We start from the raw sequence: 19,805 nt of genomic DNA, 5'->3' as shown, positions 1-19,805 counted from the left end.
CTCACGAAAGAGCTGATGGGATTAAAGTAAATATCTTCTCTAACTACCTACATTTAGCTAAAGAAGTCATATCCTAAAAATATGTCCTTTGCGGACCGATCTTTTGAACTGATTATTCAGACGTAATCCTTAATGAAACTTTGAAAAGGTGGAACCGGCCTACATGTTTAATAAGACATTTTCATAAACGGCCTTGCCCAATTTGCTACTCTAACGCCAATTAGGCGCATGGAATTTTAAAAAGAATTTAAATAATCAGACCAGCAAATGATCTATTGAGGCATAAGTATGACCCTGGCGTACCTTAAAAAAGCTTATTATTTCCTTTTTCTGAAAGCTAAAATCACCCAAATCATTTATAATTGTTCAAATATGCCAAATATTGAAATACGGAGCTGCGAAATTATTATGTGTTGCATTAATTGATTATTCTATGTGGGAGGCTATCAAAAGCATGAAAAGATACAATCGCGGAGAGACCACAGCTGCGTTATTATTGCTGAAAAGAGGCTGCATTGGCAAAAACATATTCACGCCTCATTACCTGTGAAGTGAACTGTAACCGCAAGGATATTTACACGAACATAAAAGAAATGTGAAAAAAAGCGGCAGGCTGCATTCTTATGGTAGGTGAAATGTTTTTCCAGAACATTGAAAAGCTCCCAATAATATTTTCAATACACTGTTTTCTTTCCACAAAATTTTCAATTATGGCAATCGTTCAGGTGGCTTAACATATATAATCAATGTGCTTCTATGGCTCGATTTTTGTCTCGAAATTTGTATAATTCTAAAAAGATGGGATGCAACCCGAAGGACATACGACGGACTCTCTCAATCTGCACGCGTCATGGTTTCTACTATCAAGCAATAGAAATGCGAACTGAACTTTAAACCAGGTACATACGTAGATATTACGAAGGCATGACATAAGAAAATATTTAAAATATAGACATAGGCTTCCTTATTTTCACGACGCCAAGCCATGTGCACAATCTAATATCTATAATCTATCTATATCTATAATAACTTCTTCATGAGTTCAGCAGGACTTTTGTCTCTTTTGTGCTGCACAAAATTCAATTTTCACTAATTCATCTCATCCATTCGAATAATTCAAAATATACACTTCTGTAATGATCGCATAGATTGGGGCATGACCAAATGATAGGCCTGTCAAGAGGATATACAAAGGAGGAGGATTTCCTCTCGGGCCTAGAGTACGGATTTTATTGAAAGAAGGGATAATTAAAAGGCCCATACAACTTTTGCCTAGTTTTTCCGCATAATTTTGACCCCAGGCCCGTTTTTCGCTTTACGACCCTGATCAATAATTACAACTACTATTGTAACGCTACCGTTCAGGTCTGCCCATATCTAAGTGTAATTCCACCAAAGAGTAGAAAATGAAATTCTCATAACAAAGGACTAAACTAATTAAAGTTCCTTTGCTAGCATGCGCATATGCACCTCAGTAATATGCAAGCCACGAACAGGTTCTAAGATACTACTAGTTTGTAGGTTGCACCGATTAGGGTGTGCTGAAATAAGTATTGAGCGCGTTTCAGAGACTTGGTGCCAAGAGTCAATTTGTGGGATTTAATTTGCAATGGATGCAAAGCCTTCAAATGAATCCAAGATGTTTTATAAAGGGATTCAGAAAATCATGAAGTGGTGGTAGTATTCTTCTCAGGAAATGGAATTCACTAAAATATTGCGGCGAGAATTACTATCGACTACCCAGTAAGCAATTCTCAGTGAGAAGGTGCATGCAACTAGCGGTTGGGAACTTCGGAAATGTGACTGTCGGTATTACGATACGACCTTTCTGAAGCTCGTCGACGTCATCCGGTAGGACTGGATTCGGATAAAGGATTCCCGGATAATCGGAAACTGAATAGTGAATTAATAGTAGCAGTGCTAGAAGTCATGTGCAGTCCGGCCAAGGTGATCATCGGGGTTTATTTCTTCTTTTCTTTTACTCCTTCTTTGCCTGCCAAGATTAAGATTCCAGTCAGATGAAACGACTTCGTATATAGCTACTGATGTTTTAAACCTACTGAAAGAGAAGCTTCCGAATCGGTTGACTTTTAGAAAAACGGAGTGTCTTTAGATCATACGCCACTACAGTCTAAATTATACGTCGCTAGATTTTTTTGTGGGGTGTGAAAAGTAGGGTTCATTTAAATATGCCAAAAGACATCGACGCACTAGAATTTGTAGTCGGGATTGAAATTTAGAAATTTTTTCTGATGACTCTCCAAAACGTAATTGGGAGTTTTAGGAAAAGGATTTCCAAATGAAAAGAACGACGAGGTGGGATTTATGTTCTAGGTGTATTGTCTAAAAAATAAATTACTTACTAAGTGGCATAATTTGGCCTTTCTCTTTGTCTTTGTTTTATTTTTCTATTTCAATTAGCCTTTGAAAATAGGGAGTCTATTTTGGCCCACTCTATATAACAACTATTAAGAGACGTATTCCGTTCCACCCTCGTAGGGAAGGAGTTATAATAATAATAGGTTCGCGTAGGAAGCGGATGAAATGGACTGAAGAAATGAACCTCTCCATCATCCGCTCCTACTACGAAATAACGGCGGGGGCGGGTACAACATCTTACCGCCCCTTGTTGCACCAGAGATTCGTCGAGCGTTTCCCGCAATTTGCGCACGTGACTGTGCAGCGAGTCGCAGACCAGTACCGCTTTATTACTCGCAGCGACACAATCCCGGCCACCATCAGGGAGCGTGTTCGACTTGAAGTCATCGGGGAAACTGGTGACCGAGAGTCTATGGGGGCAGAGGCGGCGGCATCAACAACACCACGCCGCACTGCAGGCAACAGGTTTAGTACTCGCCGAAGCACTCTTCTCCACCGTCCAGCTGAGGTTTCCGCTGAGGTTCGGGACGAATTCCAAAGAGCGTGTATAAAATTCTCGGATATGGATCCTTTGCATAGACCAGGTATTCCCAGGCTCTATGCATCTCCAGCAACTCCGGGAATTCTATCTCAAATCAATGATGAGATTGCATCTCGACTGTGTGCTGATATGTCGCTGCTGCAACTACAATCACTTGTGTATTGTGGTGCAGTTACGGCTATCAGATTGCACGGTCAGAAGATTCGCTTTCGTGTTATTGGTTTGAGTGACAAAAGAGATCCACCATGGAAAATTCGTCTGGAATGTCGGCGGGACTCACTAAGGCAGGACATTGCTAGACTGATTCAGATCAGCACTGGCAGTGCCAGCCGACGGGTGAGAAATAAAGTGCAGAGGGTTTACCGGAACTATGCCATCCCCTGTGAGACACCCGTTGCTGAAATTCTGGACACACTAAAACAGAAACTTTCTGTCATATGCAGTCGGTTACGATGGTATGGCGAAAGTTATTCCAGACGTGTCCAGAATGCAACATACGCGAGGAACCAGCGGAGCTTTTTCAGATCTCTCAACGAATCCCAACAGAGCGCCCAGACAATACAGTTCTCGGTGACGGAAGCGAAAGAGTATTGGGGTGGACTTTGGGGGTTACCTGCCCAGCATGCTGAGCATGTTGAGTGGATCACCGCCGAAGGCACCCGTCATGCCAATACACCTGGCATCAATTTTGCGGATGTAACCGAAGAGGAAGTTCGACGAGCCATAAACAGCTCGAAGAACTGGAGGGGCCCAGGTCTGGATCGGGTGCAGAATTTCTGGTATAAGAAATTTACCAGGGTACACAGTCGGTTGGCACGCAGTATAAATGAGGTCATGAGTCGGCCGGAGGAATTTCCACCTTTCCTCACTGCGGGGATTACCTACCTTATCCCTCAGAAGGACACGGTGCAGGACCCCGCAGACACAAGACCGATCACTTGCTTAGCAACCCTCTACAAATTCATCACGTCCATTATTAGTGGAAGGATCAATGCGCACCTCGAGACCAACAACATTCTGTCCGAGGAGCAGAAGGGCTGCCGAGTTGGGTCAAGGGGTTGCAAAGAGCAACTCATTATCGACTCGGTAGTTGTAGGACAAGCAACTAGAAGCCAAAGAAACCTCTTCAGTTGCTATATCGATTATGCCAAGGCTTTCGACAGCGTTCCGCATACCTGGCTAATCGATATCCTACATCTGTATCACATTGATCCGAAACTAATAAAGTTTTTGGCGACAGTCATGGAAGGGTGGCATACCACCTTATCAGTCCGTTCATCTGAGTGTACTAATACCTCAGAGCCCATCCGTATACGGAGGGGCATCTTCCAGGGGGATTCATTGAATCCCCTTTGGTTTTGTATGGCACTGAACCCCTTTTCATGGCTACTGAGTAATGCTAGAGGGCATGGTTTTGCAATAAAGTATGGCCTACGTGCTAAGTGCGAACTGACACACTTGATGTACTTAGATGACATCAAGCTGTATGCTGGTACTGACAACCATCTTAGAAGTCTCTTGCGAATAATAGACATGTTCAGCAGTGATATTCGGATGGAGTTTGGATTAGACAAATGTCGAATCCAAGCCATCCGCAAAGGTCATCACAAGCCACATGCCGGACATAGCATTGGTGACCTCCACATCGAAGCTATGACCGAGACAGACTTCTACAAGCACCTAGGAATTCTGCAAGGAACCCATGCTCGAGTTGGTGATCTGAAGGAAGCTGTGCTGTCCGAATTCCTGCGACGTGTAAAGCTGGTGCTGAAATCGTATCTCTCGGGGAAGAATAAAATAAGCGCGTTGAATGTATTCGCCATCCCTTCACTGGCTTATGCATTCGGAATATTGCCGTGGACGAAGACCGACCTGGAAAACGTCCAGCGGCGGATACGGAAAACTATGTCCAAATTCCGAATGCATCACCCAAAGTCTGCCGTGGAGCGGATGAACCTGCCTCGTGACATCGGAGGTAGGGGCGTGGTTGACGTGGCGGCACAACATCATCGCCAAGTCGACTCGCTGCGCGCTTATTTTTACAGTAAAGAGCAGGCGAGCCCCTTGCATGCGGCTGTTTGTAAGGCAGACTGTGGACTGACTCCACTTAACTTGAAGGATCGATCTTTCAATCCTCTGATTGGGGTGAAGTCGGACCAGGAGCGGATCGAGGAATGGAAGTCAAAGGCAGTGCACGGTAAACACGTGAATTGTCTTTGCCAGCCATTTGTCGATTTGCATCTGTCGAGCAGATGGTTGTGTGCTGGGGAGCTCTTTGCTGAGACGGAGGGGTTCATGTGTGCCATTCAGGATGGCGTGGTCGCCACCCGAGCTTATAAAAAGCTCATCATGAAAGAACGGGTGGAGAACGACCAGTGCAGAATGTGTGGTTCGGCGTTAGAGACGTTGGACCATCTCATTTCTGGCTGTACTGTTATGGCACCGGTGCAAAACATCACCAGGCATAATGCTGTATGTAAGGTTATCCATCAAAACCTTGCATATAAGCATGGGCTGATCACGGGAACATGTCCGGTTTACTGATATGAGCCGCAAGCAGTACTTGATAGTTCGCTCCGCGTATATTATTGATGTTGCTATCCCCCATAATAGCAACATTGAACGGAAATACGTGGAGAAGAAGGTGAACTATGAGCCATTGGCTCGTGAAATCAAAGAAATTTGGCGTCTCGAGCGGGTGGTCGTAGTTCCCATAATATTGTCAGCTACAGGTATTGTACCTAAATCCCTGACGGCTTCCCTTGATGTCCTGGGACTTTCGCACAGTCTGGTTCAAACCATGCAGAAGTATACAATTCTGCATATGTGCTCGATGTTGCGAGGAGTTCTCGACGAATTCTTCCAGTAACCTCCCACCGGCTTCCACCACTACCCCTTTAGTTTCTAAGTATGTATGATTGTCGGAGCCTAAATGCTTGGCATTTAGTGCTAGTATTAAGTAAAATCCGGCATCTGCCGAGATTGTGACAACTCGGAAAAATAATAATAATCGTTGGCACAACAATCCATATTGGATCAGGACCTTGAAGTGTGTTAGAGCACTTCATTCAAGAACGTAACGGTATACGAGGAGGCAATGTGGTCAGCATTGCGCTCGACCGAGATTATTACCCTGATTTGACTCAGGTACTCATTCACAGCTGAGTCGACTGGTATCCGACGTCAAATCAAGATACAAATCCCACTGCCACCAGCGAGATTTGAACCGCGACCTTCCATACGACAGCCTTGCGCTCTAACCACTCAGCTATCCGGACTAGGAGTTACTTATGTTAATTATTTTCTTTTAGCAAAATGCTTTCACAAGTCTCTCAAAATATACTGGGATAGTAGTATTATTCCGTAAAAAAAATTTTCGCCAATAAGTTTGTGAAGATTTCTAAATGGCCGGCAATGGCTCCGAATCTAAACTTCATTGAGGACCTATGAAATAATGTGGAGAAGTCATTGCCTAGGAAAGAGTGCTGGTGCAAAACCGGAATTCCTGAAATATTTCGGAAACAGCTTCGCGCAGATAATATTGTTTATAAAACTTCCCTTTAAATTTTGAAAAAAAAAATGTTCATTCGGAAAAGAAATGTTGAACACAAAAGCGTTAATTGTTCCCTGTTTGACCGTAGCAGAAAGAGTATTTTGCTAGCTTATTGTTTTCTCCAGTTACTTTTATTTTTTTTTTATTTTCATATTTTGGGTTATGAATTATTAAATTTAAAAAACACTTTCTAACGCCCCCTACTAAACACCAGCGAGACTCTCAGTAAAAGGGACATCATTAATATGGTTTAGATCTAAAAATATCAAGGAAGGGAGCAGACCCGCTGAGGGGCCATTTATGTAAAAGAAATCCTTATTAAATCGGTTTGCTGTCAGTCTATTTGTCACATCCAACGAATAAACCTGCCTTCAAGAAATTTGATGGAGATTAAACTATATTCATGCGATGAATGACATCACTTTATATTGGAGCTCATACATGCGAAGGACGTATCTCGACTAGTGCTTTATGAAACAAGCCTTTGTTTTCATGTTGATTGAATCCATATTGGTTCGGGGCCTTGAAGTGTGTTAGAGAACTTCATTCAAGACCGTAACAGTACATCATAGGAGGCAATGTGGCCAGCATTACGCTACGATGGAGCATAAAGCCTGGGAAATGCCTGCTGAACCAACACCAACAGCTCTGCTACCAAACCCTATCTCCACCTCCACGTGGTGACCGCTGGGAGCTCTTTCATAACGAAAAGCTGCAGACGGAGAAGGATGAAGGCGCCCGCGCCCAAAAACGGGACAAACTGTACCAACTGGTCCTTCAGGTTGGGAGTTGGGTAGGGGTGACAACCCTACACGGAAAACCGATGTTAGCAGCCTCGGACAGGATAGACTTTACAACGACAAACCCGGCAACGACAACGGATTAACGATTTGCGCATTTTCTCATGGAACGTGCGCTCCCTGCACAGAGATAAAGGTGATGAGCAGCTAGCCGATACCCTGTCCCAATGTAGGGTTGATATAACAGCGTTACAAGAGATGCGATGGACAGGGACCGGTTTCCTGGAGAAGAACCGCTACACCATATATTATAGCGGTCATCCAGTAAACCATGTGCTCGGAGTAGGTTTCTTAGTCAGCCAAAAAATGAAACCTGCTGTTATCGCCTTTGAAAACATAAGCGAACGGCTATGCACTCTGCGCTTGCTAGGCAAGTTTGGAAATATACGCCTCATTAACGTTCACGCCCCTACAGAGGAGATTGCAGAGTCGGAGAAGGATACCTTCTACGAGGCAGTAGAACGAACCCTCGAAGCCTGTCCCAAATATGATATTAAAATCGTACTTGGGGATTTTAACAGCCAAGTAGGGAAGGAGCCCGTATTCAGGCGATCCGTTGGCTCCCATAGCTTACACGAAAAAACAAATGATAACGGACTGCGGATTATTAAATTAGCAGGATCACACGAAATGGTTGTTGGAAGTACCTGGTTTATGTACATACGTGGGCCTCTCCAGACGGGACCACTTTCAGCCAAATTGACCACGTGTTGATCGAACGCCGCCACCTCTCAGCCTTGATGAATGTCAGAACATATAGGGGGGCCAATATAGACTCGGATCACTATCTCGTTGGCATGGTGCTCCCAGCTCGAGTAACAATACCACCTAGAATCCCCTCTGACAATCAGGTGAGAGTGAACACTGTAGCCATCCACAACACAACCCTCCGCGACACCTATAAGAGGGAAATGGATGCCGCAATAACTGCAGCCAACAGAGGACCTAGAGATGAAGCATCAACAAATGATCTTCACAATTACCTAAAGAACGTTATCATGGATACAGCCACAAACATACTTGGCCCTAGCCGCAAAAGGAGTCGGAACGGCTGGTTTGATGATGAATGTAAGCTGGCTACGGAACGGAAGAATGCCGCATACCGAATAATGTTGAATTCTCAAAGAACGCGGGCACGCGACTTCACAGACGGAAAAAGGAAGCCTGGGAGAACCAACAAGTCTGTGAACTAGAAAAGTACAGGGAGCAACCGCACCAGGCGCGGAAGTTTTACCAACAAGTCAGCCTTATACACCTCGATGCTCATCCTACCGAGACAAAGAGGGAAATCTGATTTCCGACAGAATGGGCATATTAGAGCGGTAAGTTGAGTACTTTGATGAGCTACTGAAGACGACGGACAAATACTGCCACCACCAAGTTTAGGAGAAACAGTTCGTGCAATTCATCGGCTAAAAAATCATAAGTCGCCAGGAGCCGATGGAATTACAGCCGAAATGGTTAAATATCGAGGCGGCCAGTTACACCAAAGAGCGATAGCGTAGGTCAAGACGCCAGACAGCTTTTAGGGATATCGTATTGGTGGACCTCGGCGCAAAACCAGGATGTCTGGAGTTCCTTATTAAGGCAGGCCTAGACCGGATACCGGTTGTTGCGCCGTTGATGATGATGAAGCTTGTATATGTATCTTCTTTTGGAGTTTAGAGGAAACAGGATTAAAATATCATACATATTTTGATAAATACAAAAGTTACCCCCAACTAACTAGTGTAGTAGCACGTAACTACATTTCGATGTGAAGAGCACTTCTTTAGAGTTGCACTTAAGTGTGGATGAGTCTGACCGGCCATTTTCGCTACATTGTAGATATGTGGGATAGCTCTGCTTATTTAATTGGAAAAGCCACCTCGACATGGTCGTTCGATCTTACTCAAGCACTACAAGTTTCATTACAAAACCAATGATACTATGAAATATGTCCCTTGCAGATACAACTTACAAAAGTATCGTGGACTCGACTGTCAGATATCACGATTAGTATTTTGGATCTGATATATCTAAAAATTAACCACTTTTAGGTGATACCACTACACTCAGGAAGCATTTTTATTCTTAGACCAGATCACACTGTAGTTCCCATTGAAGATTGTTTTCAAAATGGAGACTCGGTTTTCAACCTATTTTAAAGTGATAGTGATTCCAATGACAATCTATTAAAAGAACGAAGTAAAATAACTTCTAGTTGTTTTGGCCAATATCGAAATAAAAAAAAAATTAATGAAGCCGAAAATTAAAAATGGTTGAAATGAAATTTTAACTTACGTGCGGAGAGAAATGCCACCGGAAATTATTATTACTCTTGGAAACAGTGAGAAGAATCGTTTATTTTATGAGTTCAAGAATTCTACAAGGAGATACTCTGAACTCCGATTTTTTGCTTCATCACATTTTGATATTATGGGACCATAATCAGTATTAAGAATTTTCCAGTTGAAATTATGAATTATGACTCATATTTAGATTCTGGGACATTCTTTTCACATTTCAACTTAACTTGCTTATTTACTCCAAGTGTAGACCTACAATTTCATTCCGGCAATCTAAATTAAATAATTAACATTTTTCAAATAGGTTACAGATAAACGATTCCTTGACCTCTCATTAGCTCTTTAATTTATTATTTTGATAATGAATAAGAAAAAGTTGTTACTGTTTCTAGCGCAATATTGAATTAATCACTTCAAGTGAAATTAGAAACTGAAACTTATTGTATTTATGGACAGAATAACAACATAACTGTACCAAGTAAATTGTAGGATTTTAAAACACTTCATAAACGAATAATCGTTGTGCAATTAAATATGTACGAGTTATTGTGTGGATTCGTTCTTGACCTCAACACCGCTATATCCACGACAATTTACAATGTTCTGGCAATAGTATAATCTGTGAGGGTCCTCCATGAATGCAATGGCATGAATCATTACTTAGTAATGGCGAATTCATTTAAAAGTTCCCGCATTACAATTCCAAAGGGGTTTTACATGGGTTGATTTGTTCTAACGGCCGCTGGTGGAACTCTAGTCGGACTTGCGTGCACTTGGAGGTTGCTCATTTATTCAACAAGTGCCTTTATTGTACGTGGCTGGAAATGGTAAATGCATGCTTAACACGCGACAAAATCCGTTTATTTATTACACAATTGAAAGGCGGGAGTGCTTAAAATTTCTATGCAAGGTACAACAGAGGTATATCGTCCCCTGCACAGACTTTAAGCGGTTCTTGGAAACATGAGCACTTGTTTCTATGTTGATGACCAACAACTTATTGCGACTAATGCAACTTAAACTTGGAAAGTCATTTTAAAAGAATCTGGAGAACCAAGTTCGTTACTTCCTAACAAAAGCCCAAGTAGTTTTGAAAATCTGTAATCTTTTCCCTACAAATGCTACTCAGAAATTACAGCCTTAAGAGGGATGATAATGTTCTAAGCCGATAGTCGGTCTTCGTAGGCATTTTGTATTATATAACTGGCTTGTCATCAGCGGATTATGTGCATCGACATCAGTACTAATTATCGACCAGGAGGATTTTCCATAATTGTTTGTTACTCTGAAAGCGTAAGATGCATAACAAATAGATTACATATATAAATACTATCATGATTTCTTTACAGTCCAGGCTACCCGGATTCTCACACCATGCGAGATAGATCCGATTGTAAACCTTAAATTTAACGCTTTTTACAATTCAATTGGGTAATGCTAAATTTGTAATGAACCTTTCTACGGGCTCCATAAATGGAAGCGTTGGTAGAGAATCGAGAACGCTCCAATATTATTCCACGCAATCTGAAGCACGAGCCGTTCACAACTAACTAACTTAGCTACAGAAATGAGATATGTCATAAAATATAAATCTTTCACGAAGTAAAAAAGCTGGGGAGACACTTCACTTCCCCTCAACTTATTATCGGAATTTCACCTGTTTTTTAACTATGCGTTGGACCGCAGCGGAGTTTACAATACAAAATAGGGAATATCGACGCGAAACGCAAGGGAAGATTTATCACGGATCTCATCATCAATCGATGTTTCTCCAACCTCAGTGGAAAGGGAGGAAGGAAAGGGAAGAGGAGAAGGAGGCGAAGGGGGCGAAAAAGGAGGAAGCGAGGGAGAAGGAGGCGAGGGAAAAGGATGAAATGAAAAAAAAAAGAAACAAAGGAATAAAAGTCAAATAAGAACTAAATAAGATAAGGGAGGAAAAATAATAAAAAGTAAAAAAAAAACAAACAAATAAGAACCAGCAGAAAATAATTTAAAGGTTACTTTTCTCCAAATCCTTTTAAAAATTAGCGGACGCAACACACACTCGGCCGTCACTCTTGGAACTCCGGCTTGGGCAACAATGGCAATGTACGTTATTTAAAAATGGTTAAGTCAAGCCATCCCGCGCGCAATATGATTGCAAACTCTAATACGGAAGCACAAAAAGGCGAAAAAATATTTACAATATTTCCCTTGCTAAATCGTTTTTAGGATTAAAATGTGGCATCCGATCAGCTGCTTCACAGTGGTTCGCAAATACATCCATATCTCGTATCCCGGAGGCGTACCGCTATACAAAATTCATTTGGTAGTACACAACATGGGCATACATATACATATCGCCAGGCCGAGAATTGTATAGGAAAAACAATAACAAAATAATAATAATGCCCACTTTTGGATTTTTGGCTGAGTTTTGTAATGAAAATTTCAAAAAGGAATCAAAATTGTCTTTTATAAATTAAGATTTCCAGTATGTTAATGTTTTTGTGCGATGTGAAGTCGGGATAGGATTTAGGAATTCGGAACAATGGTAATGATGTTGCTAAAATCAAGTGGATCGTCTTGTAAATTCTGTGTAACTGGCAGGCATGAGGGGGCGTGTATGGACAGCAAAAAGGAAAGTGGTCGTGTATTTAATATCTGAACTTTTTAACTTCCGGTTTTTGACTTATTTATTATTTAACTTAACTTTTTATACAGGTAGCGTTCTATAAGTAATGCAACTAATTTTCCCGTATTATGACGATACATCGCAACGCATTAGGTAGGTAGGTAAAGACATGTTATTTTCAGAACATGTCGGATCTCAATCGTTTCTGAGTGGCAATGCATTCACTTAAATATCGTTTTGGGGTTGCGTAAAGTGGGATGAAGGATCGTTCGATACAATCATTTTTTTTGTTGAAAAGGTATCCTTTAACTCAGTGGCTCTTCAGGATTAAATGCTTGCCTAAATCTTAAACGATTTCCTTCAGCCAGGAGCGCGGGCCAGGCAATTGTGGGGGCATGCTTTTCTTCCCGGTTTCAGACTTTTCTCCCGCGACTCTGAATGGCAATTATTATTGCATTGTAATATTATTTCACTTTTTTTAATTCAATTAACATCGTTGTCCTTGTTGTTGTTGAGTTGTAGACTTTTTGGTACGGGGTACGAAGCAAAGGGCAGATTTCAGAGTGTCGTACCACAGGACCGTATCGTCTCAGGAAAGAAAGCATGAGCGAGTTTTGAATCGAAATCATCCTCAATGTGTTCGTTTACATTCAAGGTATTGTCCGTCATCAGTTCCTACTTACCTGTGATACGGTTTGTACTTGGAAATTAAAAAAAAAAACTGAAAACGGCTGGGGACTTTATCCCAACAATGTGCTAAACCAACGCGCTTTCGATGTTAATGATTTTTCGGACAGAGGCCTCACAACAGCCGCCCTTTAATCTTAGCCTGGCCCCATAACGCTTTTTTGCTTCTTTCTTTAAAACGGATATGAAAACGAAACATAGGGGCACGGAAAGTGAAACATTAGAAACCCTCTTTCTCGAAGAATATTGACGATGGAGAATACTATTTCGAAGTCACTAAATGTATGAATATAATCAATAAATGATTTTTTATGAATTAGGTCGCATTGGTATGGAATATACTCTGATAACAAAAACTGGTTATATTTCTACAAGCCTCCATCGAATGAACAATTGACGGTCGAATGACTAATTCCCCTTGGCCCTCGATTTTTCTGTGTGGCTTGGGATAGAAATTTCAATTAAATAAGGATATAGTAGCGGCTCGCATGGTCCACATAATTTTTACCCTAAAAATGATCTTGTCGAAGTGGAAGAAGATGATAATCGTTAAAATAAAAAAAATGCCATTTGAATTGAGTGCGACAACTGGAGGGATACTTGCATGCTCCCTACCAACGCAAAAGTATTAGCTGAAATTGTCTTGGAATGCATCAAAGAACACCTTGAAAACTTGATCGACAGAAAGAGTAGTTTCTGTATTGAATTTTCCTACATTGATCACATTAACCCCTGGGGGTTCATTTTTTAGCAGTTCACGAGTGTAGATCTCAGTTTTATCTACTTTCAAAAGCATCAACAGAGAGTGTACCTACGCAGGAGTGGCATTTCCAACAAACTAATAATTATTACTACTTTCCCTGATTTGCCGACAGTCTGAAATGTAGTTGTCTCAGCACCAATATCAATTGAACGAAGACATAATTGATACAATATCGCCTATTAAGGGGATAATGGCAACCATACGGGGCCGTAGAGAGAAAATCCGGGCGCGGGGTAGAAGTTATGGAAAACGGGGCCAAGGGTGAAAATTACCTGCATCGGGGGTGAAAGTTATGTGGAGCCTCCTATTAGCCCCAGTTTTTATTGAAATTTTTGATTCGGACCCCAGCGGAAAGTCTGGACCTGGGGGAATTCCCCTATTTCCACCCCCCTTCGTCAGCCCTGCAAATATATATACGTTGGACGCCTTTGTAGTGTCGTAAACATGTTGATAATTGTCAAACGAGTCTGCGAGTTGTTGTTTATCAATTATGAGCCTGAAATTTAGGGTGGCATATTCTACCGGCTGTCTCGATAGCTGAGTGGTTAGAGCACAAGGCTGTCGTACGGGAGGTCGCGGTTCAAATCTCAATGGTAGCAGTGGGATTTGTATCGTGATTTGACGTCGGATACAAGTTGACTCACCCGTGAATGAGTATCTGAGTGAAATCAGGGTAATAATCTCGGGCGAGCGCAATGCTGACCACATTGCCTCCTACAGTGTACTGTAGTGTACCGTTACTATCTTGAATCAAGTGCTCTAACATACTTCAAGGCCTTGATCCAATATGGATTGTTGCGCCAACGATTATTATTATTATTATATTCTACCGATTGACCAAGCTAGTTTTACAAATGGCGCCCAATGTGGGGTGGCAGCTACTACTATACTATGGATTGTCGGAAACTCGTTCTATTTATGCATAGAGTTCGGCGTTACACTTTCTTCCTCTTGCCAATCTGCTGATTAGTCGTAATGCCACATCTTTGTATTTCTAGAAGCGTTTCTAGAGATTTCTAAGCGGTTCCATTTCAACAGTGATGTGGAGGACCTATGCTACACATATTCGTGTGCTTCTGTGATTGGAGGAAGACAATATCACCGCGATAATGCACTTAATTTAGATACACTTTACCAATAAATATATCACATGGGACGAAAAAAATCGTCATATTGCTGATAAAAATGGAAGTCTGAGCATAAAAGCGGTCTAAATAAGAACCTGCAGTATTTTTCCTTCACGACCAAATTTTTCTTTTCTTTGTGAGTAAACACTAGGGTTGCTTTCTTAGAAAGTTGCAGTACTACAAATAAGAGGAGAACATTTTTTTTTTACCTATGTGAACCGCGCCCTTTGCGATATCTAATGCACCAACACCGTCGGAGTAATCTAATTGCTCTACTCAATGTCATTTCGTCCACGTTTTCCCAACTTGACTTTCTGTGATGCAAATTCAAAATAGCTTAGTACACGCCATTTGATTAAACACGGAAAATTTTGTCATTACGACAGCCTAATCGTAACCACTCGTCCCTATCAATTTTGCTGTCCTCGATACCCTAACGCGAGCATAATAGATTACCCGAGAAATATGTTGAACAATACTACGAACATCTGGCAGCACCACATCTTATCGTAAAACCCTACACTCGTACTCACGGTCGCTCATGGAAAACTGTAGTAAATTCAAAGAAAGTCACCGACACGAACAAAAACTTTATACTATAGTGGGTGGGCCGGGCGGACTACTGAATAATAACTCAGCGTAAATTTCTATTGAGTCGTTGTGGGGGGCAAGCGGAGAAAGAGTCGAGTATGAGTACAAGCACGTGCACATGACTCTTTCCATTGCTCTCGAAAACTAATAGCAAGCAATTTTCCTCCCGAAAACTTAATGGGTGGCGGACACGCGAATCCAAAGCCCACTCACTACACTTAGTGTCATTGCCAAGGCCATTCTACACGAAAAGCTTCCCGTACGATGCCGTCGTCGCTTATTTATACACAATACAGTGCCACAAATACCTGTACCGGAAAACGTGCGATGGGGGTGGTGTGGGGCGGTAGAAACCCAGCGTTGTTGGGAAAAATTGCCGAATGAGGCGGAAAGGCACACACACGAAAAACACTGGCGGAAGCTCAGAATGAAAGCATTTCGTTCATAAAAGATGGCCTGTGGGGTGTTTTTCTACACAGGCACCGCTACGTATATATATGCTCGTACAACCACCCGCTGTGAAGCTCCCTTCATTCTTAGCGACAAGCACAATCGCTACCCCAAACGGCCCCGCACTAGCTCCCCCGCAACTAGCTCTGGGCCTGAGTGCTACGTTGCTAATCCAATTCGTTCTTCTCGTTTATTTTTGTCGACTTTGAGACTGAGAAGTTTTCCTCTTAATTATTATGGGACATACTTGACTTGAGTCAGCGGATAACGTTGATATACGCGTAGTGAAAGAGCTTTCGCCATATGTGGCTTAAGATAAAGCCGGGTAAATTGGTCTGGGGCTGGAAGTGGGTGCAGTGGCAGGGGAGGTTTAACAATTTCGAGTGATGTTTTTCACGGTAATTTGAGCAATTTTTCATAGAAACCTAATGGGAGTAGTTTTATGGTTTGTTTCTATTTTCTTCCATAGTATTAGGTACGGAAGTGGAAGAAGACATTTAGGGACAACATTTTCATAGCTGACTCGGGTAATTGGATAAGGTGAATGTATATATCAATGAGACCATTAGTCTTACGATCTTGAACATGTTCGTTGTCCAAGTTGGAAATGTGTCAAAATTGTATGCGAAGACCATTCCCAGCTTCGGTTATCACAAAAAGTGCCGACAAAAATGACCTCCCACCTTTTAGCTGATACGATTACAGTAGGGAAATGTCGAGAATAGAAGAGATCGTACTTTAAATTGTGGTTGGAGTTGATTATTTTTGTATACAAACTGTTTGTCAGTCGATCATGCAGAGAGGCTTATTGAAATATTAAAAAAGATTATTGGTGCAGTTGGATTCCAAGAGTACTAAATGTTAGATAGGTTGACGAAATGGAGGAAATGGTAGTTTATTTGGTAGCCCTGGTATACATATCTACTCACGCGGTTTTGTGTCTACGTCGTTCATTGACTTTAATGAATCTACGAACGGTAGAAAGGGTGCGGATTCCTAGTAGAAGAAAGTCATAAGTCTGAGGAAGCCCCATAGATGCATATCAAGTGTGAAATTACTTGTTCTTCGTTACATTGGCTACAGAGATACCAAAATTAGTGATCTTAGAATATACCGAATATAAGAGGATCCTAATGTTTGTTATTACCGAATTTTCTATAAAAAAGTTTTATTTCGAATTAATTTCAGCCACTTATCAAAATATAAAAGTACGAATATTAGAATTGATTTGTAAGAAGATTATAACGACCACTTTTAGCACGCGTCCACGACATAGTATGAATGTCCTCGCCATTTGTGCATGCGGCGCTGCAACAACTTTGTAAGCTGTCAAAGAATTTTTTTTTGAAAATTCATATTTTCGCCGTGGGACTTCTTTCGTCGGGTGGGCTGACTAGTGGATTTATAGAAATCCTCGCTTTCTCTTTTGTAATTATATAAAAGGCTACGAGAAAGTAAAAAATTACCAAATTGCCTCCGTAAAATCCGTCACTATTTAAATAGATTTAAGAATGTTTTTTATTAATATATACTTTCGAATTTTACCGGAAAGTCCCTATTAAGTTCACCCAGAATTTTAAAAAAAAATTGCAGATACGTAAACCATAACATGGGGCATCATGGGAATCTAGTATTATAGTAACAAGCTTATACTATCATGTAAAGGGAAAAGTCTGCCATTTGAATTCTTATATGCACATTTTGACCTGCTAGTTACGTACAGAAGCAATTGTCGTATATTTTTTTAATATATGAATTACACATGTCACACACATGTCAAAACTTTAAAATTATTACCTTTAAAAAAACATATAATAAATGGGTAATTTTCCGTTTCGCCAGGGGAGATTTCGAGTTAAACAATGCAGAATCCACAATTAACAGAAATTTCTAATCCAGGAACGTGAGACGTAGGGAATTGTTCAATTTCTATCGCAATCGAGAGAAAGAATGGAGTGTAGATTATTGCAAAAACACATGTCTATTTTGCGAACTTTTTAGACTGCTTACAAAAGGCGGAAAAACGCTTCGAAAGGTTTGTAGAGCGTCAAAAAATAAAAGATAAGTCTTCGGAAATATTGTGTTTTTTTAGAACTTTTTCAATAACTTTCTTACATAGCATTGTTAACATGTTCATCGTCCTTGGTCTGATTCTCCTGCACCCAATATATTACAATTTAGCATCCTATAAAAAATTGGGATTAACGGTTTCGTCACCTCTGCCCTGGGAGCAGCGTGACTGAAAGTGGCAACAGGTGGAAAACGCTGCTTTTTATATATTCGACAAAACAAGACAAGGGTGCGAGTTATATCCAAGTTAAACTGCCAATAGTTTGAGCCTAAGCTAGGCTAAAGCTAGATTATATTAATTTATTTTATTATTTAAAAATTTATTTTAAATGATCATTCATTTCATAATTTTTACCGAAAGATCACTGACCCCTTTTTCTAATAGTTAACATCAAGCCAGCGTGCAATTAAGCGCCTTCCAATAATGGCTTGATGGGAAACATCTATTTATGTATTGTTATGAGTCTACGAATATGCACAGCAATATTTAATGTCAAAACTAAGACCGGCTTCGAAAAGTAACAATGGAGACCTCTCATCTGATACCCAACATAACCATATTCAGTGAAAAAATGTACACCCCTTTTGCATGTATGAGAACTCCCAGATATCGGCATGGAGAGTATTTCGGAGCCTAGGCAGCCATATAGTGACAGCTTCGTGATTTTCAGATTTTTTGGGTTTGGTAGTTTCCAAGAATGGGTTCGTGAAAGAAATGATCACTTTCGACTTTTCGCATTTCCCACCTTTCCAACATATGTCAAAAGACCCACATGACCATATTTTGTGAAAAAATACTGTACATCCTCCATTTGCATGTATGGGGATGCCTTCCTTCGACATAGAATGATGTAACGCACTGCATGCGTGAGCGTTCACAGTTCCCACGTTTCTATCAAATTTGGCGTCAATCGCTCTTACCGTTTCCGAGAAAAATGCGTGTAACAGACAGACAGTAAACCAATTTTAATAAGGTTTTGTTTTACATAAAATTTTAAAAAGAGCTGTTCGAGCGGTTTATATGCGAAACTCGGCTGAGAGGTTATTGATCTCAGGGAGAGCTCCTGTTAGGAGTGTAAAACGTGAGGAATAATCCGTGGAAAAGTGTGCAAAAAAAAAATATTTAATTTGTCAGTTTTTAGCGGTCCGTTTGTTTCGTTATCGACATTTGATCGAACTGAAATTGGAAGAAATTTATTCGAGGGGTCGTGCTTGGATTACCATCGAAATGACGCTTTTTTCCTATTTCGCTTGAGCTAAGAGCAATGACTTTAAGGTTTAATAATCACAATGAATCCTAAAAGATTTGACCTATTTAACCTTTCGTTGTAATCAAGAAGGTTCTTCTAAACTCCTCGCTAACTGATAATAATAATAAATGTTGGTTGATAATTTATGCACATAATGTCTGCAGATATCCCTAACTTCCCCAGGTGGTAGTTTAGCCTGCAGTGCTCCATGAGTGAGGTTTAAATAACCCTGCGAACGCTTTGGACCATATCTCCTTATGAGCACCGTAGACTGTTCTATTCCTGGGAAGTTCGCTCAGAAAAGTACCAATAAAAGTTCTTCTCCCTTCCTTACTGTCTTGAACACCTTCCCGATCTCGCAGCGGCGTTTTCTGGTAAATTGCTAAATGCAATATTGCACTAGAGCCTAGAGCATCCAGACCAAATTGCGCCAATTTAGCGAATTCAGTTTATTAAAGCATTCCCAGTTTAGAGTTCGTCTGGTTGGACCTTGATTCTGAGTTTCGTTCAAAGCAGAGACAACTCATCAGACGCTGCCTAACCTCTGTCATGGGGGCAGCGTGGACCGGGCTGATTGGAAAGAAATTTTCGTTCTGTTTCTGGCCCATGGATCCCCCGTTCTGAGCTAGAATTCAAGTTTTTATAAAAATAGACGACGGTTTCGTCTAGGGCAGGCTTCACTACAGAGGAGC

The 19,805-nt window shown here is 41.1% G+C and overlaps 1 protein-coding gene across 6 annotated transcripts in view; it reads right to left on the bottom strand.

The window, feature by feature from the left end:
* LOC119656731 (ataxin-1) overlaps nt 1-19,805 on the bottom strand; it is a 217,510-nt gene that overhangs the window by 21,346 nt on the left and 176,359 nt on the right. Inside the window, exon 1 of one of the 6 annotated variants that reach the window (XM_038063272.1) lies at nt 15,209-15,392. The exons of the other annotated variants lie outside the window; for them this stretch is intronic. The gene's annotated coding sequence lies outside the window, so the exon portion shown is untranslated. Of the gene's footprint in view, nt 1-15,208; nt 15,393-19,805 lie in introns of those variants that run through there. 6 annotated transcript variants of the gene reach the window in all.

Source organism: Hermetia illucens, chromosome 5 (genome assembly GCF_905115235.1).
Source record: "Hermetia illucens chromosome 5, iHerIll2.2.curated.20191125, whole genome shotgun sequence".
NCBI lineage: Eukaryota > Metazoa > Arthropoda > Insecta > Diptera > Stratiomyidae > Hermetia > Hermetia illucens.
This window is presented reverse-complemented; position numbering and strand designations above follow the sequence as displayed.